This window comes from Bos grunniens, chromosome 1, assembly GCF_055505025.1.
Source record: "Bos grunniens cultivar Pamir isolate PY7600 chromosome 1, Bosgru_T2T1.0, whole genome shotgun sequence".
NCBI classification, from domain to species: Eukaryota; Metazoa; Chordata; class Mammalia; order Artiodactyla; family Bovidae; genus Bos; species Bos grunniens.
Genome location: NC_141165.1, coordinates 50,845,952 through 50,872,997, shown reverse-complemented (window position 1 = coordinate 50,872,997; position 27,046 = coordinate 50,845,952). Strand labels below are relative to the sequence as shown.

General features: G+C 40.3%; 1 protein-coding gene across 5 annotated transcripts in view; it reads right to left on the bottom strand.

Annotated features, from left to right (window-relative positions):
- Positions 1-27,046, bottom strand: part of PPM1L (protein phosphatase, Mg2+/Mn2+ dependent 1L) — a 331,904-nt gene that overhangs the window by 230,369 nt on the left and 74,489 nt on the right. The window lies entirely within an intron of this gene.

Genomic DNA, 27,046 nt, shown 5'->3' with positions numbered 1-27,046 from the left:
TTTTCCTGCTGTTTTAGAAATACTAATCAATTTCCTTTCCAATGTTGTCATTACACACTGAAAATACACAAAGGAATTGTACCTATAATCACCATTTCATGTTTGGAAATAAGAGTTCTACATTCATTTTCCTTATTCTAGAATCAAAGAAAATGAAATGAGTGTCTATAAAACCACATTACTCTATAATATGACCTTTGATCCTCTGAAAATAATCTCAATAGTTAACTACTGTGTTCACTGAGTCCTCCCTGTGAGAATACGGCTGAATTCTGGGATAGGCCATAACAAGCAACTTCCCAAGCTCTCTTTAAAGAAAGTATGCTATCAGGAGAAGAAATATACAGATAAAGGAAGTCTTGGAGTCTGAGAACTCCACTCTGACTTACAATATGTAGATCCAAATTCCCAACACCATGTTGCCAAATTCCATTTCTGCCCCAGGGGGCCACACTGGGATAATTCCATCTGGTAAGTAAATGGTCATGTTAGGTATTCCTGTGGATTCCAGAACACTCAGGTAGACCTTAGGGAACCAGATGCAAATTGGGATTCAATAAAATGTCCCCAAGCTGTTTCATGTTTTCCACCTAAGAGGATTCCAGAAATACCTCATCAGTGCAAGCTTAACACCATGTTTTGCAACATAGTGTTTTCCACAGGCACTGCCAAAGGAAAGATTTTAAAAGTATCATTAGCAAATGAAGTTGGTGTTCCTATTGAAGAACACTATTTAAAAGGTATGTGGAATCTAAAAAAAAATGATACAAATGAATCTATATACAAAATAAAAACAGACCCACAGACTTAGAAAACAAACTTGAAATTACCAAAGAAGAGGGTGCGTAAATAAGAAGTTAAGGATTAACATATATACACACTCAGTTCAGTTCAGTTCAGTCGCTCAGTCGTGTCCAACTCTTTGCGACCCCATAAATCTCAGCACGCCAGGCCTCCCTGTCCATCACCAACTCCCAGAGTTCACTCAGACTCACGTCCATCGAGTCAGTGATACCATCCAGCCATCTCATCCTCTGTTGTCCCCTTCTCCTCCTGCCCCCAATCCCTCCCAGCATCAGAGTCTTTTCCAATGACTCAACTCTTCGCATGAGGTGGCCAAAGTACTGCAGTTTCTGCTTTAGCATCATTCCTTCCAAAGAAATCCCAGGGCTGATCTCCTTCAGAATGGACTGGTTGGATCTCCTCACAGTCCAAGGGACTCTCAAGAGTCTTCTCCAACACCACAGTTCAAAAGCATCAATTCTTCGGCGCTCAGCCTTCTTCACAGTCCAACTCTCACATCCATACATGACCACAGGAAAAACCATAGCCTTGACTAGACAGACCTTTGTTGGCAAAGTAATGTCTCTGATTTTCAATATGCTATCTATATAAAATGAGATAACCAAGGACATACTGTATAGCACAGGGAACTATACTCAATATTTTGTAATAACCTATAAGGAAAAAGAATCTGAAAAAGTATGTGTATATCTGAATCACTTTGCTATACACCTGAAGCTAACACAACATTGTAAACCAAATAACTTTCAATAAACAAATATTTTTCCAAACAAAGCAGATGAAATGCTCTGGAAAAAGTCCTCTTAAGAGAAAACAACTTACATTCGCTTACGTCAGCATGTCCCCAGCTTATCTAAAATCCTACTAATACTTTAGACTTCCCTGTGGCTCAGACAGTAAAGCGTCTGCCTACAATGCAGAAGACCCAGGTTCAATCCCTGGGTCAGGAAGATCTCCTGGAGAAGGAAATGGCCCACTCCAGTATCCTTGCCTGGAAAATCCCATGGACGGAGGAGCCTGGTAGGGCTACAGTCCATGGGGTCCCAAAGAGTTCAACATGACTGAGCAACTTCACTTTCCTCCTTTCTTTTAGGGCTTCCCTGGTGGCTTAGAGGATGAAGTGTCTCCCTGCAATGCAGGAGATCTGGGTTCAATCCCTGGGTCAGGAAGATCCCCTGGAGAAGGAAATGGCAACCTACTCTGGTACGCTTGCCTGGAATATCCCACGGATGGAGAAGTCTGGTAGGCTACAGTCTATTGGGCCACAAAGTGTCGGACATGACTGAGCGAATTCACTTTCACTTTCAAGTATCTCATCTCTACTACTAAAGACTTCAAATAGGAAAGATGCACACAGTCAAGTTATATTTTTAGTGTCACAGGGAAAAACTGACAAGGCACCTCCCAAAATGACATCATTACTTTGGCAAATTTGCCATAGTATAGAGCCTGTACGAATTCAAAACTGACTGTGTCAGCACACCAGAGAGATTCCGAATTTCACTGGCAGATCCACAGTATAACCATAGTCATAAGCACAAACCTAGAATGTCAATTTATTAAATTACAATTAGCAAGGGACTTCCCTGGTAGATCAGAGGTTAAGACTCCATGCTGCCAATGCAGGGCGCCCAGGGTTCAATCTCTGGTCAGGGAACTAGATCTCACATGCCACAACTAAGATCCAGCACAGCCAAATAAATACCTAAATAAATAATAAATACTGAAAAAATCAATCAATAAATTAAAAATTACAATTAACAATAAGTACTCACAGAAACACCAACATTCTAACCTGCAGAGCTCACCCACTGCCTTCCCTCTCGTAGATTCACTTGGGAACCCAAATCATAAAAAATTCCTGAGCACACAAATGGGGGTGGGGAGGGTGGGGAATGACTAGATGAATGTATTTTTAATGGCATCAGACTAAGAAAGCAAGTCCTAAAACTCTTCTGTCCATTCCTACAGATGGGCAAATGCTGTCTTTGCTATCTAAAGTGTAGGGAAAATCATTAGAAAGCTGAGTTAATTTTTATGATCTGTCATAAAATTTGAGTAAAAACAGTGAGTTTACTATACAAACACAGCTCCAAAACAGGTCTCCCAAAATCAATCTCCCTGTTAAACCCCAAAGCCCCACCAATACAGAAAATTTGGAACTCCTTTTGTATCATAAACCTCAACATCTATTGGCAACTCTTGGTCTATCTCCTTACTAGGGATGGCCTCATCAAAGATATTAAAGTTAGGTCTATTACTATGGCTGCCTCCCCTAGAAACGTAATTTGGTCATGTCCCATGTTTACCTCTAGAAAACAAGGTTGTTGTTTTTTAATGTCTGTTTAAGGACTGAAATGAAATCAATTTGACAGTATTTTTCTTTACTTGGAAAATATCCCAGTCAAGGGACTTCCCTGGAGGTCCAGTAGTTAAGCATATGCTTTGCAATGGCAGGGGATGAGGGTTTGATCCCTCGGTGGGAAACTAAGATCCCACATGATGCAAAGCAATGAAGCCCACCACCGCAACTACTGAGCCTGCCCACTCTGGAGCCCAAGTGCCATACCTAAGACCCAACACAGCCAGATAGAAGATAGACAACTAGATAAATGTAGATCACAGTCCAAAAAATCAAGGTTTATAGCTCATCCTACAGTATCTGATGGCCAAGGAGCTGCGGCTGCACTGGCGCAGGAGGGCCGAAAGCAGCTACCCCAAGTTCAAGATCAGGAGGGGAGGCCTGAGGAGTTACCCCTTGTCCAAGGTAAGGAGCAGTGGCTGCGCTTTGCTAGAGCAGCTGTGAAGAGATACCCCATGTCCAAGGTAAGAGAAACTCAAGTAAGACAGTAGGTGTTGCAAGATGGCATTAGAGGGCAGACACACTGAAATCATAATCACAGAAAACTAGTCAATCTAATCACATGGACCACAGCTTTGTCTAACTCAATGAAACTAAGCCATGCCATGTGGGGCCACCCAAAACAGGTGGGTCATGGTGGAGAGGTCTGACAAAATCTGGTCCACTGGAGAAGGGAATGGCCTTGAGAACCCCATGAACAGTATGAAAAGGCAAAATGATAGGATCCTGAAAGAGAAACTCCCCAGGTCAGTAGGTGCCCAATATGCTACTGGAGATCAGTGGAGAAATAACTCCAGAAACAATGAAGGGAAGAAGCCAAAGCAAAAACAATACCCAGCTGTGGATGCGACTGGTGATAGAAGCAAGGTCCAATGCTGTAAAGAGAAATATTGCATAGGAACCTGGAATCTTAGGTCCATGAATCAAGGCAAATTGGAAGTGGTCAAACAGGAGACGGCAAGAGTGAACATCGATATTCTAGGAATCAGCGAACTAAAATGGACTGGAATAGATGAATTTAACTCAGATGACCCTTATAACTACTACTGTGGGCAGAAATCCCTTAGAAGAAATGGAGTAGCCATCATAGTCAACAAAAGACTCCAAAATGCAGTACTTGGATGCAATCTCAAAAACGACAGAATGATCTCTGTTCGTTTCCAAGGCAAACCATTCAATATCATGGTAATCCAAGTCTATGCTCCAACCAGTAATGCTAAAGAAGCTGAAGTTGAACGATTCTATGAAGATCTACAAGACCTTTTAGAACTAACACCTAAAAAAGATGTCCTTTTCATTATAGGGGAATGGAATGCAAAAGTAGGAAGTCAAGAAACACCTGGAGTAACAGGCAAATTTGGCCTTGAAATATGGAATGAATCAGGGCAAAGGCTAATAGAGTTTTGCCAAGAGAATGCAGTGGTCATAGCAAACACCCTCTTCCAACAACACAGAGAAGACTCTACATATGGACATCACCAGATGGTCAACATGGAAATCAGATTGATTATATTCTTTGCAGCCAAACATGCAAAAGCTCTATGCAGTCAGCAAAAACAAGACCAGGAGCTGACTGTGGCTCAGACCATGAACTCCTTATTGCCAAATTCAGACTTAAATTGAAGAAAGTAGGGAAAACCACTAGACCATTCAGGTATGACCTAAATCAAATCCCTTATGATTATACAGTGGAAGTGAGAAATAGATTTAAGGGACTAGATCTGATAGATAGAGTGCCCGATGAACTATGGACAGAGGTTTGTGACACTGTACAGGAGACAGGGATCAAGACCATCCCCATGGAAAAGAAATGCAAAAAAGCAAAATGGCTGTCTGGGGAGGCCTTACAAATAGCTGTGAAAAGAAGAGAAGCGAAAAGCAAAGGAGAAAAGGAAAGATATAAACATCTGAATGCGGAGTTCCAAAGAATAGCAAGAAGAGAGAAGAAAGCCTTCCTCAGCGATCAATGCAAAGAAATAGAGGAAAACAACAGAATGGGAAAGACTAGAGATCTCTTTAAGAATATTAGAGATACCAAGGGAACATTTCATACAAAGATGGGCTCGATAAAGGACAGAAATGGTATGGACCTAACAGAAGCATAAGATATTAAGAAGAAGTGGCAAGAATACACAGAAGAACTGTACAAAAAAAGATCTTCAAGCCCAAGATAATCACAATGGTGTGATCACTTGCCTAGAGCCAGACATTCTGGAATGTGAAGTCAAGTGGGCCTTAGAAAGCATCACTACAAACAAAGCTAGTGGAGGTGATGGAATTCCAGCTGAGCTATTTCAAATCCTGAAAGATAATGCTGTCAAAGTGCTGCACTCAATATGCCAGCAAATTTGGAAAACTCAGCAGTGGCCACAGGACTGGAAAAGGTCAGTTTTCATTCTAGTAACAAAGAAAGGCAATGCCAAACAATGCTCAAACTACCACACAATTGCACTCATCTCACACGCTAGTAAAGTAATGCTCAAAATTCTCCAAGCCAGGCTTCAGCAATACATGAACTGTGAACTTCCATATGTTCAAGCTGCTTTTAGAAAAGGCAGAGGAACCAGAGATCAAATTGCCAACATCCTCTGGATCATGGAAAAAGCAAGAGAGTTCCAGAAAAACATCTATTTCTGCTTTATTGACTATGCCAAAGCCTTTGACTGTGTGGATCACAATAAACTGTGGAAAATTCTGAAAGAGATGGGAATACCAGACCGCCTGACCTGCCTCTTGAGAAACCTATATGCAGGTCAGGAAGCAACAGTTAGAACTGGACATGGAACAATAGACTGGTTCCAAATAGGAAATGGAGTACGTCATGGCTGTATATTGTCACCCTGCTTATTTAACTTATATGCAGAGTACATCATGAGAAATTTTGGGCTGGAAGAAGCACAAGCTGGAATCAAGATTGCTGGGAGAAATATCAATAACCTCAGATATGCAGATGACACCACCCTTATGGCAAAAAGTGAAGAGGAACTAAAAAGCCTCTTGATGAAAGTGAAAGAAGAGAGTGAAAAAGTTGGCTTAAAGCTCAACATTCAGAAAACTAAGATCATGGCATCTGGTCCCATCACTTCATGGGAAATAGATGGGGAAACAGTGGAAACAGTGTCAGACTTTATTTTGGGGGGCTCAAAAATCACTGCAGATGGTGACTGCAGCCATGAAATTAAAAGACGCTTACTCCTTGGAAGGAAAGTTATGACCAACCTAGATAGCATATTAAAAAGCAGAGACATTACTTTGCCAACAAAGGTTCGTCTAGTCAAGGCTATGGTTTTTCCAGTAGTCATGTATGGATGTGAGAGTTAGCCTGTGAAGAAAGCTGCGCGCTGAAGAATTGATGCTTTTGAACTGTGGTGTTGGAGAAGACTCTTGAGAGTCCCTTGGACTGCAAGGAGATCCAACCAGTCCATTCAAAAGGAGATCAGTCCTGGGTGTTCTTTGGAAGGACTGATGCTAAAGCTGAAACTCCAGTACTTTGGCCACCTCATGTGAAGAGTTGACTCATTGGAAAAGACTCTGATGCTGGGAGGGATTGGGGGCAGGATAAGAAAGGGAAGACAGAGGATTAGATGGCTGGATGACATCACCAACTAGATGGACATGAGTTTGAGTGAACTCCAGGAGTTGGTGATGGACAGGGAGGCCTGGCATGCTGCAATTTATGGGGTCACAAAGAGTCAGACACAACTGAGCAGCTGAACTGAACAGTATCTAAAGAGTTTAGCCCCACTGGACAAAGACAAGCCTAAATACAACATGGCAATAAGAAGCTGAAGCAGAACATTTTTTCCTCCGTGTGCATCGTGCTTCCTCTGGTGCTTACCCTGACTGCCCTCCACTCCCTGTTGTCTTACAGCCACTCTTGGTGGATAGCTACACTTGCCAGCCCGTGCTTGATCCAGCATGGGTTGATTGAATTCACAGATATTGTATGTATTATGGCTCAGATGGTAAAGACTCTGCCTGCAATGCAAGAGACTCAGGTTCAATCCCTGCGTCAGGAAGATCCCCTAGAGAAGGGAATGGCAACCCACTCCAGTATTCTTGCCTGAGAAATCCCATGGACAAAGGAGCCTGGTGTGCTACAGTCTATGGGGTCATAGAGTCGGACATGACTGAGCAATTAATGCTGTCACTTTCTATCTTCACTTGCACAGTGTTTTCAAGTTCTTAAGGGTGAGTGCACTGCACTGCTTAAGTTTTCCTTACATAAGTTGTGCCATTCCCTGTTACTCTACAACCATGAAGGAAAGGCAGGAAGACAGAAAGGCAACCAGACGACCTAGAAGTTTAAAGCAAAAGGAATCCTGGGATCCAGTGTTGGATCCCTTAAGCTAAGGTCAGTTAGAAGAGATCTACCACGTAGTAACCGAAACCTCCTTTTTGCCACTCATTTCTAACAAAATGATGTTTTGTTTGGGCCTTAAATGACTAAATGCCCTTTTTTTTCCCCCAAATGATTATTGCTTCATTGAATAACTCTGGAGTCATAGACCATATAGATGTAGATCCCATGCTATACATCTTTTCAAGAAGGCCAGTCTTTGTGCCAGAGAAAGAATTGCTTGTCTTTGTTACAGAAAACACAGTCAGAAGCAAATGAGGTCAGATTCAGATTGCCAAGCCAAGGGCAGGACCCTTGGAGGCCACAAAGAGATTGTAGAGGTTGATTAGAAGAAAGGAAGAGGGTAGGGCTGGATTCATAGGCACGTGATCTGTGCGGTTGAACAAATTCCCATGTTTAGAAGGGCATACTTGGTTTAATGCTGAGCTGTCCTTGTCTTGTAATTTGTTACAATTGTTTTAATTTGAAAAGGGGTCCTGAATTTTCCTTTTACACTGGGCTCTGCATATATAGCTAGTGCTCGGGATAAGAGTAGGGAGATATATTTACAGAAAGCTTCATAGAGTAGTTTCCTGAGGTAGAAATGGAAGAGTGAAATCTAGAAATATAGACCAATGGAACAAGATAGAAAGCTCAGAAATAAACCCATGCACCTATGTGTACTTTATTTTTGACAAAGGAGGAAAGAATATACAATGGGGTAAAGACAGCCTCTAAATTAAATGGTGATGGGAAAACTGGACAGCTACATGTAAAAGAATGAAATTAGAACACTTTCTAACACCACACAAAATTAAACTCAAAATGGATTAAAGACCTAAATGTAAGACCAGAAACTATAAAACTCTTAGAGGAAAACATAGGAAGAATACTCCATGACATAAATGAAATCAAGATCCTCTATGACCCACCTCCTAGAGTAACAGAAATAAAACAAAAGTAAACAAGTGGGACTTAAAAGATTTGCACAGCAAAGGAAATTATAAGCAAGGTGAAAAGACAACCCTCAGAATGGGAGAAAATAATAGCAAATGAAACAACTGACAAAGGATTAATTTCCAAAATATGCAAGCAGCTCATACAACTCAAGGCCAGAACAACCCAATCAAAAAGTGAGAAAAAGATCTAAACAGGCATTTCTCCAAAGAAGACATCAGATCAGATCAGATCAGATCACTCACTCAGTCGTGTCCAACTCTTTGCGACCCCATGAATTGCAGCACGCCAGGCCTCCCTGTCCATCACCAACTCCCAGAGTTCACTCAGACTCAAGTCCATTGCATCAGTGATGCCATGCAGCCATCTCATCCTCTGTCGTCCCCTTCTCCTCCTGCCCCCAATCCCTCCCAGCATCAGAGTCTTTTCCAATGACTCAACTCTTCACATGAGGTGGCCAAAGTACTGGAGTTTCAGCGTTAGCATCATTTCTTCTAAAGAAATCCCAGGGCTGATCTCCTTCAGAATGGACTGGTTGGATCTCCTCACAGTCCAAGGGACTCTCAAGAGTCTTCTCCAATACCACAGTTCAAAACCATCAATTCTTCAGCGCTCAGCCTTCTTCACAGTCCAACTCTCACATCCATACATGACCACAGGAAAAACCATAGCCTTGACTAGACGAACCTTTGTTGGCAAAGTAATATCTCTGCTTTTCAATATGCTATCTAGGTTGGTCATAACTTTCCTTCCAAGGAGTAAGCGTCTTTTAATTTCATGGCTGCAGTCACCATCTGCAGTGATTTTTGAGCCCCCCAAAATAAAGTCTGACACTGTTTCCACTGTTTCCCCATCTATTTCCCATGAAGTAATGGGACCGGATGCCATGATCTTCGTTTTCTGAATGTTGAGCTTTAAGCCAACTTCTTCACTCTCCACTTTCACTTTCATCAAGAGGCTTTTTAGTTCCTCTTCACTTTTTGCCATAAGGGTGGTGTCATCTGCATATCTGAGGTTATTGATATTTCTCCCGGCAATCTTGATTCCAGCTTGTGTTTCTTCCAGTCCAGCGTTTCTCATGATGTACTCTGCATATAAGTTAAATAAACAGGGTGACAATATACAGCCTTGATGTACTCCTTTTCCTATTTGGAACCAGTCTGTTGTTCCATGTCCAGTTCTAACTATTGCCTCCTGGCCTGCATACAAATTTCTCAAGAGGCAGATCAGGTGGTCTGGTATTCCCATCTTTTTCAGAATTTCCCACAGTTTATTGTGATCCATACAGTCAAAGGCTTTGGCATAGTCAATAAAGCAGAAATAGATGTTTTTCTGGAACTCTCTTGCTTTTTCCATGATCCAGCGGATGTTGGCAATTTGATCTCTGGTTCCTCTTCCTTTTCTAAAACCAGCAGAAAAGAAGACATACAGATGGCTGAAGATGCTCAATATCGCTCATTATTAGAGAAATGCATATCGAAACTACAGTGAGATATCACCCCACACCAGTCAGGATGGCCATCATCAAAAAGTCTACAAACAATAAATGCTGGAGAGGGTGTGGAGAAAAGGGAACGCTCTTGCACTGTTGGTGGGAATGTAAATTGATACAGCCACTACGGAAGAAGGTATGGAGACTCCTTTAAAAACTAGGAATAAAATCACCATATGACCCAGCAATTCCACTCCTAGGCATATATCCTAAGGAAACCAAAATTGAAAAAGACACATGTATCGCATTGAACATGTATCCCATGGGACACATGTGTCCCAATGAACAATGTATCCCATTGTTCATTGCAGCACTATTTACAATAGCTAGAACATGGAAGCAACCTACATGTCCATTGACAGATGAATGGATAAAGGCGTTGTGGTACATATACACAATGCAATATTACCCAGCCATAAAAAGGAACTCCTTGAGTCAATTCTAATGAGGTGGATAAACCTAGAATCTATTATACAGAGTGAAGTAAGCCAGAAAGAGAAAGGTAAATATCATTCTAACACGTATATACAGAATCTAGAAAAATTTACTGAAGAATCTATTTACAGGGCAGCAATGGAGAAACAGACATAGAGAATAGATTTATGGACATGAAGAGAGGGGATGGGAAGATGAGATGTATGGAACGAGTAGCATGGAAACTTACTATATGCAAAAAAGATAACCAATGGGAATTTGCTGTATGGCTCTGGAAACTCAAATAGAGGCTCTGTATCAACCTAGAGGGGTGGCACAGAGAGGGAGGTGAGAGGGAGGTTCAAAAGGGAGGGGATATATGTATACCTATGGCTGATTCATGTTGAGGTTTGACAGAAAACAACAAAAGTCTGTAAAGCAATTATCTTTCAATAAAAAATAAAATAAATTTTTTTTAAAAAGTTAATTCAGACCACACACAGGTTAATTTTTAATCATGTGGCCAGTGATGAAAAACCAGATTCTCCCTGGTTATTTAAACAGAAACCATGTTTAAATAAATGCATTCCAATACACCTAATATTCAACCTTCTTGGGTGCTGTCCAAGGTAGGTACAGGCTATCACTGGTACTGTTCAACAGAACTCCATTCCCAACACCAGTTTCTGGCATGGAACAGGAATTTGGAAAATGCTTTGCTGATTTATAATCTGTGCTAAAGTGGGCAATTAGAAAGTTTCTTTAAATAGGTCCTAAACACTCTTATTGTAACCTTAGGCATGTTTACAAGGAGCAAACTCAAAGCTATTTTTAAACTATTTAAACTAGTTTTGAAATTACATAAGAAAACATACCATCAAGATTCATCAGAAAATAATCTGGAGTACACTTTTTAGGTCTTAATTTTCCCCACTGTAGAATGCGTTACTGTAGACTGAGGATATGATCTGAATTATCAATCTCACATGAATCTTGAGGCTGAAAATTTCATCAATGAATGTAAAGACTAATTTTCAGAGCAACGAAGTATAATTATGGTTTGAGTCGTTTCTCTTTTACATAAATCCAAACTCCTCTATTCCATTTAGAAAATGAAATGCTAGACTTTTAGGGTGTCATGGGGGGCTTCCCAGGTGGCTCTAGTGATAAAGAACCCATCTGCAAATGAAGGAGATGTAAGAGACACAGGTTTGATCCCTGGGTTGGGAAGATTCCCTGCAGGAGGGCATGGCAACCCACCCCAGTATTCTCGCCTGGAGAATCCCACAGACAGAGGAGCCCAGCGGTCTACAGTCCATAGGGTCACAACACGACTGAAGCAACTTAGCAGCATCAGGGTACTGTGGGAATAATATAAAATACTCTCACTCCCCGGGAAAAGTGTATAAATTACTTTCCTCTGTAGTTTTACCCTACCTCAAACTTAATGCCTCCATAGGAAAATTCAATGGTTTTCCTTCCCTTTCATATGGTACCAGATTGTGATTTAGAACTCAGGGTCAAAAATCCTTCCTTGGGAAGGTTACAGGAGGATTACATGAACTAATCTTCATAAGGACTACAGCTGTCTGTTGACATTCAATAAACAGCAAAAGGATAACAAGAATGAGAATGATGATGAGAACAGGACAAATCTTTAAGTGTCATTTTAAATGAAGTTAAAAAAAATCCCATTGTACCCCAAGAGATGCCTAACAGCTACGAAGCAAAGTTTACCCAGCCAAGATTCATCATGCCAGGCTTCTGAAATTCCTTCTTGTTTTCTCAACTCATCTAAGAATTACAGTTCTGTTTATATGGCAGGTCAATCTACTTGTGTTTCCCAGGCTGAGAAACAGCTGTTAGGCTGCAGCTTCACAGGCTGAGGTGCAGCATGTGTAAAGGACACTCTACTGTTAAGGAACACAGTGTGGAAAAGTATGCAGGTGATGGGACAAAAGCCTGAGATTTCTACTCTCTTTAAAGAACTGGAAAATATCTGTATATTCACCCTGCACCTCCCACTCCCTGATAAACCAAATGCTGCTGCTCCCTTAAGAACTCTAGCTCCCAAACCCTTCTTAAAGTTCAACCATATCTCTGTCAACTGATGAATCAAGTTGACAGGCTACAAATGAAATCCTATTCTAGCTTGTCTACCTGCAGATGCCAAGGGAGTAGTTAGTGAGGCAAGAAGGGAAGAGGAGGCTCCCCAATCAGGAGGGGAAAAAAACCATCTTTTACAGATAGATGGAAAAGAGGAAACTATTTGATGTCCACTTAAAAAACATGAAAGCAAAAGTGCCTTCCTCTCAGGTAGTTGAGTTAGTTGTCTGGCAGTCTCCTTAACCACAGCCTTACCTTGTTTTAATTAGAGGAATGTGAGAGGAAGGAGAATCTAGGCAGGTGAGAAGTGGAACAAAGCCTGGAAAGGCCACTTCTAACAGCTCTTTGTGAACTGAAAAGTAAGGTGGGTAAAGGCCAGGTGTCCTCCCCTCTCTCATCTGGTTCACATATTCGTGTAGCACATTTACTGACCACTTACTGATGCCGAATACCACAGAAGCTGTCAAGGACACAGAGAAAAAGAACTGAGTCCCTGTCCTCCAGGAGATGGGTGTTGATAAAAACAAGGCAGGAGAGCATTCCAGGTTTAAAAACAACAACATTTAACTGGTAGAAAAAATAACACATGCGGAGGTAGCCAGCAAGTGCAGAGCATATTCTGGAAGACTGAGGAGACCTGATACTTCTGCTTGCTCGTTGTTGAGCCAGAAAATGACATGTATCATGTTCTCACTGAGCAATATCCCTGCCCTGGAATTAGTTGTTGTTCAGTCACTAAGTTGTGTCCAAGTCTTTGTGACCCTATGGACTGTAGCATGATAAGCTTCCCTGTCCTTCATTATCTCCTGGAGTTCACTCAAACTCCTGTCCCTTGAGTTGGTGATGCCATCCAACCATCTCATCCACTGTTGCCCCTTTTCCTCCTGCCCTCAATCTTTCCCAGCATCAGTCTTTTCCAATGAGTTGATTCTTCGCATCAGGTAGCCAAAATACTGGCGCTTCAGCTTCAATAACAGTCCTTCCAATGAATATTTAGGGTTGATTTCCTTTAGGATTGACTGGCTTGATCTCTATGCTGTCCAAGGGACTCTCAAGAGTCTTCTCCAGTACCACAATTTGAAAGCATCAGTTCTGTCTCCTTTAAGGTCAAACTCTCATATCGTCTGTGACTACTGGAAAAATCATAGCTTTGACTATACCGACCTTTGTCAGCAAAGTGATGTCTCTGCGTTTTCCTTCTAATCACTGGTCTCCTTTATTAAACTAAAATGGCAATTCTATTGGAGGTACAAAGATTCAGACTCCAATGTTTGAGTTAAGGGCAGTTTCTTTTCAGTTATACATCTCTCTCAGGGTATCTCGATATTTTCTACTTAGCTGTTTTGGTAGACTTGGCTATAAATAAAACGTGTTTAGGGCATTGTCCTTTGGTTTAGTTTTTAGTACTTCTACCTAACTCTGTATGCTGAAAGATTTTCTCTTCTTCAAGTTAGAGCAAGCTATGGAATCTAAGGAAATAATGAAGGAGATCTAAGGACTGTGGGTGGGTGGAGCACAAAGTGGGTCCATTATCATATGTTCCAGATATGAATGTGGTTCACTCCTTATCAAAAATAATAATCCCTACACACCCCCAGTACCATGTGCTACACCCTTTCAATATACTTGGTTTTATCCCTAGTACCCATCACTATCCAACCTATCCTTCTTTTTATTAACTTATCTATCTATAATCCATTTGACCCTTCTGAAGAGAAAGGATTTTTCTTTTTTATCACCACTGCATCTCTATCATCCATAGTACCTGGCATAGAGTAGGCATTTGATAAGTACTTGTTGAATGCATGCTGAATAAATGAATTCTATGGGACAGTCCCAATTCTAAATACTCGGTCACACTGTCCCCATAAACATAACCCTACCTACATCATATGTCCTGATTTAGAGTTTGGCAACTATGGTCAAGACATGAAATATACACATGTGTAGGTAAAGTAGCTTAATACCTGCTATTCATAGCTCAAAGCTTCTTATATCTGCCATTTGTAGAAACACATAAGTTCATACTTACACAGCATCAAGCAGTACTAACCTACTAACCCACATGGTTTCTACACATGTTAATCTATACTTATTTAATCACATTAAGCCATTAGTCAATGGGTGATGCCTGTGTGAAAACACAGCTTAATAGCCATGCCTTTGCCAAATGTGTTATTTGGCCATGTTTATACTTTCTGTGCTGTATCTCCAAGTGTCTTCTCTAAAAGTAGAAGTCTTTCTGGACACTATAGTATGCATGCATTTTTTCCCCCCAGTTTGCCACTCTTACCCTTGGAATTTAAAATAGACAACTTACACCAAAATTCTTTCCCAGTAGGCATTTTGTATATGAAGGCACACATAGGGACTTCCTTGCTAGTCTTTGGAACTCTTCATTCAAATGGGTATATCTTTCCTTTTCTCCTTTGCTTTTTGCTTCTCTTCTTTTCACAGCTAGTTGTAAGGCCTCCTCAGACAGCCATTTTGCTTTTTTGCATTTCTTTTTCTTGGGGATGGTCTTGCTCCCTGTCTCCTGTACAATGTCACGAACCTTCATCCATAGTTCATCAGGCACTCTATCAGATCTAGTCCCTTGAATCTATTTGTCACTTCCACTGTATAATCATTAGGGATTTGATTTAGGTCATACCTGAATGGTCTAGTGGTTTTCTGCACTTTCTCCAATTTCAGTCTGAATTTGGCAATAAAGAGTTCATGATTGAGCCAAAGTCAGCTCCAGGTCTTGTTTTTGCTGACTGTATAGAGCTTCTCCATCTTCGGCTGCAAAGAATATAATTAATCTGATTTCAGTATTGACCACTTGGTGATGTCCATGTGTAGAGTCTTCTCTTGTGTTGTTGGAAGAGGTGATGTCCATGTGTAGAGTCTTCTCTTGTGGTTGCTATGACCACTGCATTCTCTTGGTAAAACTCTATTAGTCTTTGCCCTGCTTCATTCTGTACTCCAGGCCAAATCTGCCTGAAACTCCAGGTGTTTCTTGACTTCCTACTTTTGCATTCCAGTCCCCTATAATGAAAAGGACATCTTTTTTTGGGTGTTAGTTCTAGAAGGTCTTGTAGGTCTTCATGAAGTGAAGTGAACTGAAGTCGCCCAGTTATGTCTGACTCTTTGCGACCCCAGGCTTCTCCGTCCATGGGATTCTCCAGGCAAGAATACTGGAGTAATACCATTTCCTTCTCCAGGGGATCTTCCCAACCCAGGAATCGAACCTGGGTCTCCCACATCGGAGGCAGACACTTTAACCTCTGAGCCACCAGGGAAGCCCTGGTGGGTAGGTCTTCATAGAAGGTCTTTGGAACTCTTCATTCAAATGGGTACCCTTCATATGAAGGGTAGATCTTCATAGAACCATTCAAATTCAGCTCCTTCAGCATTACTGGTCGGGGCATAGACTTGGATTACCATGATATTGAATGGTTTGCCTTGGAAATGAACAGAGATCATTCTGTTGTTTTTGAGACTGCATCCAAGTACTGCATTTTGGAGTCTTTTGTTGACTATGATGGCAACTCCATTTCATCTAAGGGATTCTTGCCCACAGTAGTAGATATAATGGTCATCTGAGTGAAATTCACCCATTCCAGTACATTTTAGTTCGCTGATTCCTAAAATGTCAGTGTTCACTCTTGCCATCTCCTGTTTGATCACTTCCAATTTGTCTTGATTCACACAACTAACATTCCAGGTTCCTATGCAATATTGCTCATTACAGCATCAGACCTTGCTTCCATCACCAGTCACATCCATGACTGGGTGTTGTTTTTGCTTTGGCTCTATCTCTTCATTCTTTCTGGAGATATTTCTTCACTGATCTCCAGTAGCATATTGGGCACCTACCAACCTGGAAAGCTCATCTTTCGGTGTCCTATCTTTTTGCCTTTTCATACTGTTCATGGGGTTCTCAAGGCAAGAATAGTGAAGTGGTTTGCCATTCCCTTCTCCAGTGAATCACATTTTGTCAAAACTTTCCAGGCCCTACACGGCATGGCTTATAGTTTCACTGGGTTAGATGAGGATGTGGTCCGTGTGATTAGATTGGTTAGTTTTCTGTGACTGTGGTTTTCATTCTGTCTTCTCTGGTGGAGAAGGATAAGAGGCTTATGGAAGCTTTCTGATGTGAGAGACTGACTGAGGAGGAAACTGGGTCTTGTTCTGATGGGCAGGGCCATGTTCAGTAGATCTTTAATCCAATTTTCTGTTCATGGGTGGAGCTGTGTTCCCTCCCTGCTATTTACCTGGGGCCAAACTATGGTGGAGGTAAAGAAGATAATGGTGACCTCCCTCAAAAGATACCATACATGTACTGCTACACTCAGTGCCCCCAACACTGTAGCAGGCCATCACCAACCCACGCCTCTGACAGAGACTCCCAGACACCCACAGGCAACTCTGGGACAGTCTCCTGTGAGTCACTGTCTTTTCTCCTGGGTCCTGGTGCACAAGGTTCTGCTGTGCCCTCCAAGAGTCTATTTCCCAGTCCTGTGTCAAGTTCTGGCAGCTCTATGGTATATGGAATGCAAGGAGAGATAAGAAAGCCTTCTTCAGTGATCAGTGCAAAGAAATAGAGGAAAACAACAGAATGGGAAAGACTAGGGATCTCTTCAAGAAAATCAGAGATACCAAGGGAACATTTCATGCAAAGATAGGCTCAATAAATGACAGAAATGGTATGGACCTAACAGAAGCAGAAGATATTAAGAAAAGGTGGCAAGAATACACAGAAGAACTGTACAAAATAGATCTTCATGACCCAGATAATCATGATGGTGTGATCACTCACCTAGAGCCAGACGTCCTAGAATGTGAAGTCAAGTGGGCCTGAGGAAGCATCACTACAAACAAAGCTGGTGGAGGTGATGGAATTCCAGTTGAGCTATTTCAAGTCCTAAAAGATGATGCTGTGAAAGTACTGTAATCAATATGCCAGCAAATTTGGAAAACTCAGCAGTGGCCACAGGACTGGAAAAGGTCAGTTTTCATTCCAATCCCAAAGAAAGGCAATGCCAAAGAATGCTCAAACTACTGCATAATTGCACTCATCTCACACGCTAGTAAAGTAAGCCTCAAAATTCTCCAAGCCAGGCTTCAACAATACGTGAACTGTGAACTTCCAGATGTTCAAGCTGGATTTAGAAAAGGCAGAGGAACCAGAGATCAAATTGTCAACATCCGCTGGATCATGGAAAAAGCAAGAGAGTTCCAGAAAAACATCTATTTCTGCTTTATTGACTATGCCAAAGCCTTTGACTGTGTGGATCACAATCAACTGTGGAAAATTCTGAAAGAGATGGGAATACCAGACCACTTGACCTCCCTCCTGAGGAATCTGTATGCAGGTCAGGAGGCAACAGTTAGAACTGGACATGGAACAACAGACTGGTTCCAAATCGGAAAAGGAGTACGTCAAGGCTGTATATCGTCACCCTGCTTATTTAACTTATATGCAGAGTACCTCATGAGAAACGCTGGGCTGGAAGAAGCACAAGCTGGAATCAAGATTGCCAGGAGAAATATAAATAACCTCAGATATGCAAATGACACCACCCTTATGGCAGAAAGCGAAGAACTAAAGAGCCTCTTGATGAAAGTGAAAGAAGAGAGTGAAATAGTTGGCTTAAAGCTCAACATTAAGAAAACAAAGATGATTGCATCTGGTCCCATCACTTCATGGAGAAATAGTGGAAACAGTGACAGACTTTATTGTGGGGGGTGGGGCTCCAAAATCACTGCAGATGGTGATTGCAGCCATGAAATTAAAAGATGCTTACTCCTTGGAAGGAAAGTTATGACCAACCTAGATAGCATATTCAAAAGCAGAAAATATTACTTTGCCAACAAAGGTCTGTCTAGTCAAGGCTGTGGTTTTTCCAATAGTCATGTATGGATGTGAGAGTTGGACTGTGAAGAAAGCTGAGCGCTGAAGAATTGATGCTTTTGAACTGTGGTGTTGGAGAAGACTCTTGGGAGTCCCTTGGACTGCAAGAAGATCCAACCAGTCCATCCTAAAGGAAATCAGCCCTGAATGTTCATTGGAAGGACTGACGTTGAAGCTGAAACTCCAATATGTTGGCCACCTGATGTGAAGGACTGGACCGTCTCATTTGAAAAGACCCTGATGCTGAGAAAAATTGAAGGCGGGAGGAGAAGGGATCGACAGAAGATGAGATGTTTGGATGGCATCACCAACTCAATGGGCATGTTTTTGAGTAAACTCCAGGAGTTGGTGATGGACAAGGAAGCCTGGCATGCTGTGGTCCATGGGGTCACAAAGAGTCAGACACAACTGAGTGACTGAACTGAACTGACTTGATAGGGACTTCCCAGATGGCTCAGTAGTAAAGAATCCACCTGCAGTGCAAGAGATCCAGCTTCTATCCCTGAGTTGGGAAGACCCCCTGGAGAAGGGCATGGCTACCCGCTCCAGTATTCTTGCCTGGTAAATCCGATGGACAGAGGAGCCTGGCAAGCTACAGTCCATGGGGTCGCAAAGAGTTGGACACAACTAAGCAACCAAGTACACATACACATACTTCTAAAAGAGGGGGGGAAGGGAGAGTGTATCAAGAAGGAAGACTATTGTCACTTCCAATTAAGCCTCTTTAAACTTTAAGATTTTAAAAAGAAAAAAATCAGCTTATGAAAAAGAATATCTGGGGAGAACAGGATTTCTGCTGCAAACCAGCCCGTGCAGAGGCTGATCATATTTGTAGAGGCAAAGTCCCTTATTTCCCCCAACAACTTCAGAAATATTATTCTCTGGACAAAGGACCAGAGAGTGAGAGAGGGGGAACTTTCTTCCTTCTAAATGGGGAAGGAAAGCAGCCAAGCAAAAAGAGCTGGAGAAAGAACAATGGCCTCCTCGTGAGAAAGCGTGTTAAGTAGGTTGGTATTGGATCCACATTTTGTTGCACACAAATCTATCATTGTTCCTTTGTATTTTCTTTTCCTTTTCTTTCCCTCTTTTTTTCTTCCCCCTGCCTTATTCACTATTACTGTCATCTCATGTGAGTTTTTTTAAACCATGATGTATTTGCTCAATTATCTGTAGACCTACAGCCTCTTCATCAAATTAGCTGATCTCTATTTATAGCTGATAATTCTGTACAGGAGATCTAATGAAATTTCCTGAGAGTGAGAAAACTAAGTAAATTTTGTGTTGCTGTTTTTGACCCAATGATTGTTGCCACTAGCCAAAAATTTGTTTCAATAAGTGTTATAAATTTATCTTTTTAAAAAGTAGTACTTTTCAAAAAAAGAGTACTTTTCAAAAAGAAAAACTGGGCTGAGTAGTATCAGGAGATATTTCCACAATTTCCTTTACTCTCTACTCAAGATCATATTATCTTAAAAAATTAATTTTGAGAGACAAAAAGAGAGAATAAACCTAAACAGACTTTGAATGATGATTCTATCAGGAAGGGAAGTCATCTGTACCTGGTAAGTATAACTGCAGAAAATGTGCTGATATATCTCCAGCAATTAATATGTAAAACTGTCAAAGAAACTCAACTGTAATACTCAGTACTCCAGTGTGACGTTTTTGTTGTTCATAGTAACACATTTTCATAGCAACTATGAAACAAAACATTTAATTTCATTTACTATACTCAATTTGTCCATTATCCTAACGGCTTCTAATGATATTAAAAAGTGTAATAAAGAAAAAATTAAAACATATAGCATCATTAAGCCAGGGTCTAACAAAGACTCCAACCACATTCTGAGCAATGGATCAAAATCTATGTTAGGGCTTCCCTGGTGGCTCAGTAGTAAAGAATCTGCCTGCCAATGCAGGAGACATGGGTGCGATCCCTGGGCTGGGAAGACCCCACATGCCATAGAACAACTAAGCCTGTAAGTTGCAAATGCTGAAGCCTACATGCCTAGAGCCCATGCTCCACTACAAGAGAAAGCAATGAGAAGTCTGCCCACCACAACTAGAGAGTAGCCCTCACTCACTGCAACTGAAGTTTCAAAAGTCTAAACAGAAAGACAAGTTCTTACCTAGAATATTCAAAGGTTGACAAAACAACCAGAATGAGAATTAATACTAAACCCTGCTCATCTGGCAGAACTTGACTGCACCCTGCCCTGTTTTAAAGCTGTTACTAGGTGTGTTAAGGATTCACAAAAATCAGTCAAAAAGAATTTAGAAGCCTTTGTGCACTTCTCTTCCAACTGATGATAAAATTATTTCACAAGACCAATGGCTCAAAAAAAGTGTCAAAGATGATACTGGCTCAAAAGTGTCAGAGCTGTTTTAACAGTCAAATATTCTTATCTTCCTTCTCATCTTGTCATACTCTACTGACTCAATCAGCCCTGCCAGTCAAAATAATAAGGGAGTTAAACATTAGCTAAGAGTGCTACTCTAAGTGACTTTGAAAAAGCTACTTAACTTCTCCAACCTGTTCCTCTGTCTGGGAAATGGAGAAAAATAATACTTGTCTCACTGAGCGCGAGGATGCAGTAACGCATCAAAGCAGGACTTCCCTGGCAGTCCAGTGATACTGTAACAGAGTCAATAAGGACTTTAAAAATGACCCACAACAACAAAAAAATCTTTTTAAAAAGTCATGAAAGCTTTTAAGACAATCCAGGCATATAGTACAAGCAATCAGTGTAAATGAGCTGCTGTTGTTACCAGCATTTTTTGGTTAAACCATTAAAAATGTCATTCTTTAGACAGCTACATGCAAAAGAATCAAACTGGACTACTTTCATACCATATATAAAAATAAACCCAAAGTGCTGTAAAGACTTAAAATAAAAAATCTGGAATCATGAAGTTCCTAGAAGAAAACAGGCGGTATGCTCTTTGACGTCAGTCCTAGCCATGTATTTTTGGATACGTCTCCTCAGGCAAGGGAAACAAAAACAAGAATAAATAAATAAGACGACATCAAACTAAAAAGCTTCTGTACAGCAAAGGAAACTGTCAATAAAACAAAAAGGCCACCTACTGAATAGGAGCAGATATTTGCAAATATCTCAATATTCAAAATATACAAAGAACTCATACAACTCAACATCAAAAGAAAAAACAGGCCAACTAAAAATGAACACAGGATCTGAGTAGACAGTTTTCCAGAGAAGACATATAGATGGCTAATGGGCACATGAAAAGACACTCAACATCATTAATTATCAGGAAAATCAAAACCAAAGCCACAAGGAGATACCACCTCACATCTATCAGAATGACTACCATCAAAATGACAACAAATAACAAGTGTTGACAAGGATATGGAGAAAAAGGAAGCCTGTTGGTGGGAATGTAAACTGGTGTATACTATAGAAAATAGCTTGGAGGTTGCTCAAAAAATTAAAAATAGAATTACCATACAATCCAGCAATTCCATTTCAGGTACTTTTCCAAGAAAAACAAAAACACTAATTCAAAAAGATAACATACACTTCAATGTTCACTGCAGCATTATTTATAACAGCCAAGATATGGAAGCAGCCTAAGTGGCCATCCATGCTGCTACTGCTGCTAAGTCACTTCAGTCGTGTCCAACTCTGTGCGACCCCTTAGATGGCAGCCCACCAGGTTCCCCCAATCCTGGGATTCTCCAGGCAAGAATACTGGAGTGGGTTGCCATTTCCTTCTCCAATGCATAAAAGTGAAAAGTGAAAGTGAAGTTGCTCAGTCGTGTCCAGCTCTTAGCGACCCCATGGGTCCTAAGAGCTCCTCCGTCCATGTGATTTTTCCAGGCAAGAGTACTGGGGTGGGTTGCCATTGCCTTCTCCGAAAATGGGACTAAGCAATGAAAAATGGGACTAAGCAACTGATAAAACCAATAACTTGGATAAACTGAAAAAAAGATTATGCTGGGCAAAAGAAGTCTGACACAAAGGAGTGCATACTGTTATGAGCCCATTGACATGAATTTCAAGAACAGGCAAAACAAATTTGTACTGGTAGAAGTCAAAACAGTTTTATCAGAATACAGATTCTGTAAGCAAAGGAGTATGAGAGAACTTTCTGGAGTGATGGAAATGCTCTATATTTTTATGTAAATATGGTACATGCATATGTAAAGTATTCTTCAAGGTGTACATTTAAAATTTTTGCAACTTATTGGATATGACATATACCTCAGAGTACACACAAAAATCCATTATATATAATGGTTATATAGAATGGTTAACTGAACAGATTGACAATTCCAAGGCTTGGCAAAGACATGGAATAACAGGAATTCTCATACACTGCTGATGAATGGATAAAGAGGATGTGGTGTGTGTGTGTGTGTGTGTGTGTGTGTGTGTGTGTGTGTGTGTGTAGACTCATAGATTACAGCGAACAAACTGGTGGTTATCAAAGGAGAGGGAGTCAGGGTTGGGGGGGGGCAGATAAGTGAAATAGGTGAGGAAGATTAAGAGACACAAACTTCCAGCTATACAATAGATGTCATGGGGATGTAATGTACAGCATAGGGAACATAATCACTAATATCATAATAATTTTATATGGTGACTAATATTAACTAGACTTATCATAGTGATCATTTTGTAATGCACAAAAATATCAAATCACTATGTTGTTCATCTGACATTAAATCAATATTGTAATCAGTTATAATTCAGTTTTAAAATGTCATTTCTATAGGGCAAAATGGCCTAATATTGGCAATTTCATATGGTTCACCCCCACATTTACATTAATTATGATCAATTTATTCACATTAGTAACAGCAGTAGTACTGACAAAAGATTTTTGACTTCTTACAGTCCTACTTTAGGTTCCAAAATGTTCTCATTTTAGTTTGGAAATGTAGACAAATAGAAACTATTCTATTACAAGTGCCTCTCTATTGATCTGTCTTCCCAAAAAGTTATGTCAAAGTAAGGAAAACCAGGCTACATCAGGATGCAAGACATTACAAAAGAATGAGATGACCACAAGATTTCTTTGCTCTTATATAGTTTAACCATTTGAGCCACTGCCATGCTTATGACACTGTCCTAGGTTCTGGAGCCTAGGAATTCAAATTAAGGAAAGTTAAAAGAAAACATGGAAGTTTAGAGACCTCAAAAGGAAGAATTTCAAAAATAAGGAAATAAGGAGAGTTCAAGAAAATAAAATGAAGCCCAAAGGAGAAGGAACATGTAAAAATATGGGACTAAGAAAATACGTTTATGTATTTAATATTTTTTATTAAAAATAAATATATATTATTTCTCTGAGGCCTTCTGTAACAGAGCTTTGATTTGCAGCCACCATCCTAGTGATGTAAGTGCATGGAGCCATCCACATCCTCACATTTGTTTCCCCTTATGTCCAAATGCCCTCTTTGTCAGGCGGGAGCCAAGGTTAAAAGGGCAGAGCTTGGCTCTAGAATGAGCAAGGGAACTGATATCCACAGGATTCTAGCCCATGACTTATCTCTCGTAAGGGAACTCCCTGCCCTAATCACAAACAAACTGGGCTAAAATGTGTTTAAAATGCCATCAACTTTATGATTTAGTACTTTAATGAGCACTCATAAATAACCCTTTTGAAATTTAATTAGAATCTTAAATCTAGATGTGAACTGCATAATAAAAATGAGAGCTCTCCTGGTCTCTGAATATCATGCGCACAAAGATTCAAACAAACCAACTTTAGAGTAAACCTGGTCATCTACACTAAATAGTGTCATTGTCAAGTGTTCCAATATTAGACTGCCTAGATTAAATCTCAAGCTTAGTAGCTACAGTAACTTAAACAAATTGTTTAACCATTTTGTGCCTCACTTTCATCATCTGTATGTAAATGGAGGGCACTATTAAGACTACCTTATAGCACTCTTGTGAGAATTAAATGATCTGACATACAAAAAGTACTTAGAAAAGTACCTGGCACATAGGAAATGTTGACAAAATGGTAGCAGTTAGTTAGTATTATGGCCATACTAATTACTCTGGTTATTTGTATACTAATAATGATGTTATGAATATAGAAAATTAATGATGAACATTAGAAAGAATCAGTATATTTTATATATATTTTATTTTATGGGGCTCCAAAATCACTGCAGACGGTGACTGCAGCCATGAAATCAGAAGACGCTTGCTCCTTGCAAAGAAAGCTATGACAAACCTAGACAGTTTATTAAAAAGCAGAGACATCACTTTGCCAACAAAGGCCTATATTAGTAAAAGTTATGGTTTTTTTCTAGTACTCATGAACGGATGGGAGAGTTCAACCATAAAGAAGGCTGAGTGCTGAAGAATTGATGCTTTAGAACTGTAGAGCTGGAGAAGACTCTTGAGAGTCCCTTGGACTGCAAGGAGATCAAACCGGTCAATCCTAAAGGAAAGCAACCCTGAATATTCATTGAAAGGACTGATGCTAAAGCTGAAGCGCCAATATTTTGGCCACCTGCTGCAAGGAGCTGACTCACTGGAAGACTGATGCTGGGAAAGATTGAAGGCAAAAGGAGAAGGGGGCAGGAGAGGATGAGATGGTTGGATGACATCACCGACTTAAGGGACACAAATTATTTTTAATTAATTAATTTTTTTACTTTACAATATTGTGTTGGTTTTGCCATACATTGACATGAATCCGCCATGAGTGTACATGTATTCCCCATCCTGAAGCCCCCTCCTGCCTCCCTCCCATCCCATCCCTCTGGGTCATCCCAGTGCACCAGCCCCGAGCACCCTGTATCATGCATTGAACCTGGACTGGCAATTCGTTTCACTTGTGATAATTTACATGTTTCAATGCCATTCTCCCAAATCATCCCACCCTCACTCTCTCCCACAGAGTCCAAAAGACTGTTCTATACATCTCTATCTCTTTTGCTGTCTCACATACAGGGTTATCGTTACCATCTTTCTAAATTCCATATATATGTGTTAGTATACTGTATTGTTGTTTTCTTTCCGGCTTACTTCACTCTGTATAATAGGCTCCAGTTTCATCCACCTCATTAGAATTGATTCAAATACATTCTTTTTAATGGCTGAGTAATATTCCATTGTGTATATGTTCCACTGCTTTCTTATCCATTCATCTGCTGATGGACATCTAGGTTGCTTCCATGTCCTGGCTATTATAGACTGCTGCGATGAATACTGGGGTACACGTGTCTCTTTCTATTCTGGTTTCCTCAGTGTATATGCCCAGCAGTGGGACTGCTGGGTCATATGGCAGTTCTATTTCCAGTTTTTTAAGGAATCTCCACACTGTTCTCCATAGTGACTGTACTAGTTTGCATTCCCACCAACAGTGTAAGCGGGTTCCCTTTTTTCCACACCCTCTCCAGCATTTATTGCTTATAGACTTTTGGATAGTAGCCATTCTGACTGGTGTGAAATGGTACCTCACTGTGGTTTTGATTTGCATTTCTCTGATAATGAGTGATGTTGAGCATCTTATCATATGTTTGTTAGCCATCTGTATGTCTTCTTTGGAGAAATGTCTGTTTAGTTCTTTGGCCCACTTTTTGATTGGGTCATTTATATTTCTGGAATTGAGCTGCAGGAGTTGCCTGTATATTTTTGAGACTAATTCCTTGTCAGTTGCTTCGTTTGCTATTATTTTCTCCCATTCTGAAGGCTGTCTTTTCACCTCGCTTATAGTTTCCTTTGTTGTGCAGAAGCTTTTAATTTTAATTAGGTCCCACTTGTTTATTTTTGCTTATTGGAAAAGAAGAAGTAAAACTCTCACTGTTTGCAGATGACATGATCCTCTACATAGAAAACCCTAAAGATTCCCCCAGAAAATTACTAGAGCTAATCAATGAATATAGTAAAGTTGCAGGATATAAAATCAACACACAGAAATCCCTTGCATTCCTGTACACTAACAATGAGAAAGCAGAAAGAGAAATTAAGGAAAACAATTCCATTCACCATTGCAACAAAAAGAATAAAATACTTAGGAATACATCTACCTAAAGAAACAAAAGACCTATATATAGAAAACTATAAAACACTTGTGAAAGAAATCAAAGAGGACTCAAATAGATGGAGAAATATACCGTGTTCATGGATCAGAAGAATCAATATAGTGAAAATGAGTATACTACTCAAAGCAATCTATAGATTCAATGCAATCCCTATCAAGCTACCAACGGTATTTTTCAGAGAACTAGAACAAATAATTTCACAATTTGTATGGAAATACAAAAAACCTCGAATAGCCAAAGCAATCTTGAGAAAGAAGAATGGAACCGGAGGAATCAACCTGCTTGACTTCAGGCTCTACTACAAAGCCACAGTCATCAAGACAGTATGATACCGGCACAAAGACAGAAATATAGATCAATGGAACAAAACAAAGCCCAGAGATAAAATCCACACACCTATGGACACCTTGTCTTTGACAAAGGAGGCAAGAATATACAATGGAGAAAAGACAATCTCTTTAACAAGTGGTGCTGGGAAAACTGGTCAAAACCAGTTTTTACCAGTTGTAAAAGAATGAAACTAGAACACTTTCTAACACGGTACACAAAAATAAACTCAAAATGGATTAAAGATCTAAATCTAAGACCAGAAACGATTAAACTCCTAGAGGAGAACATAGGCAAAACACTCTGACATAAAC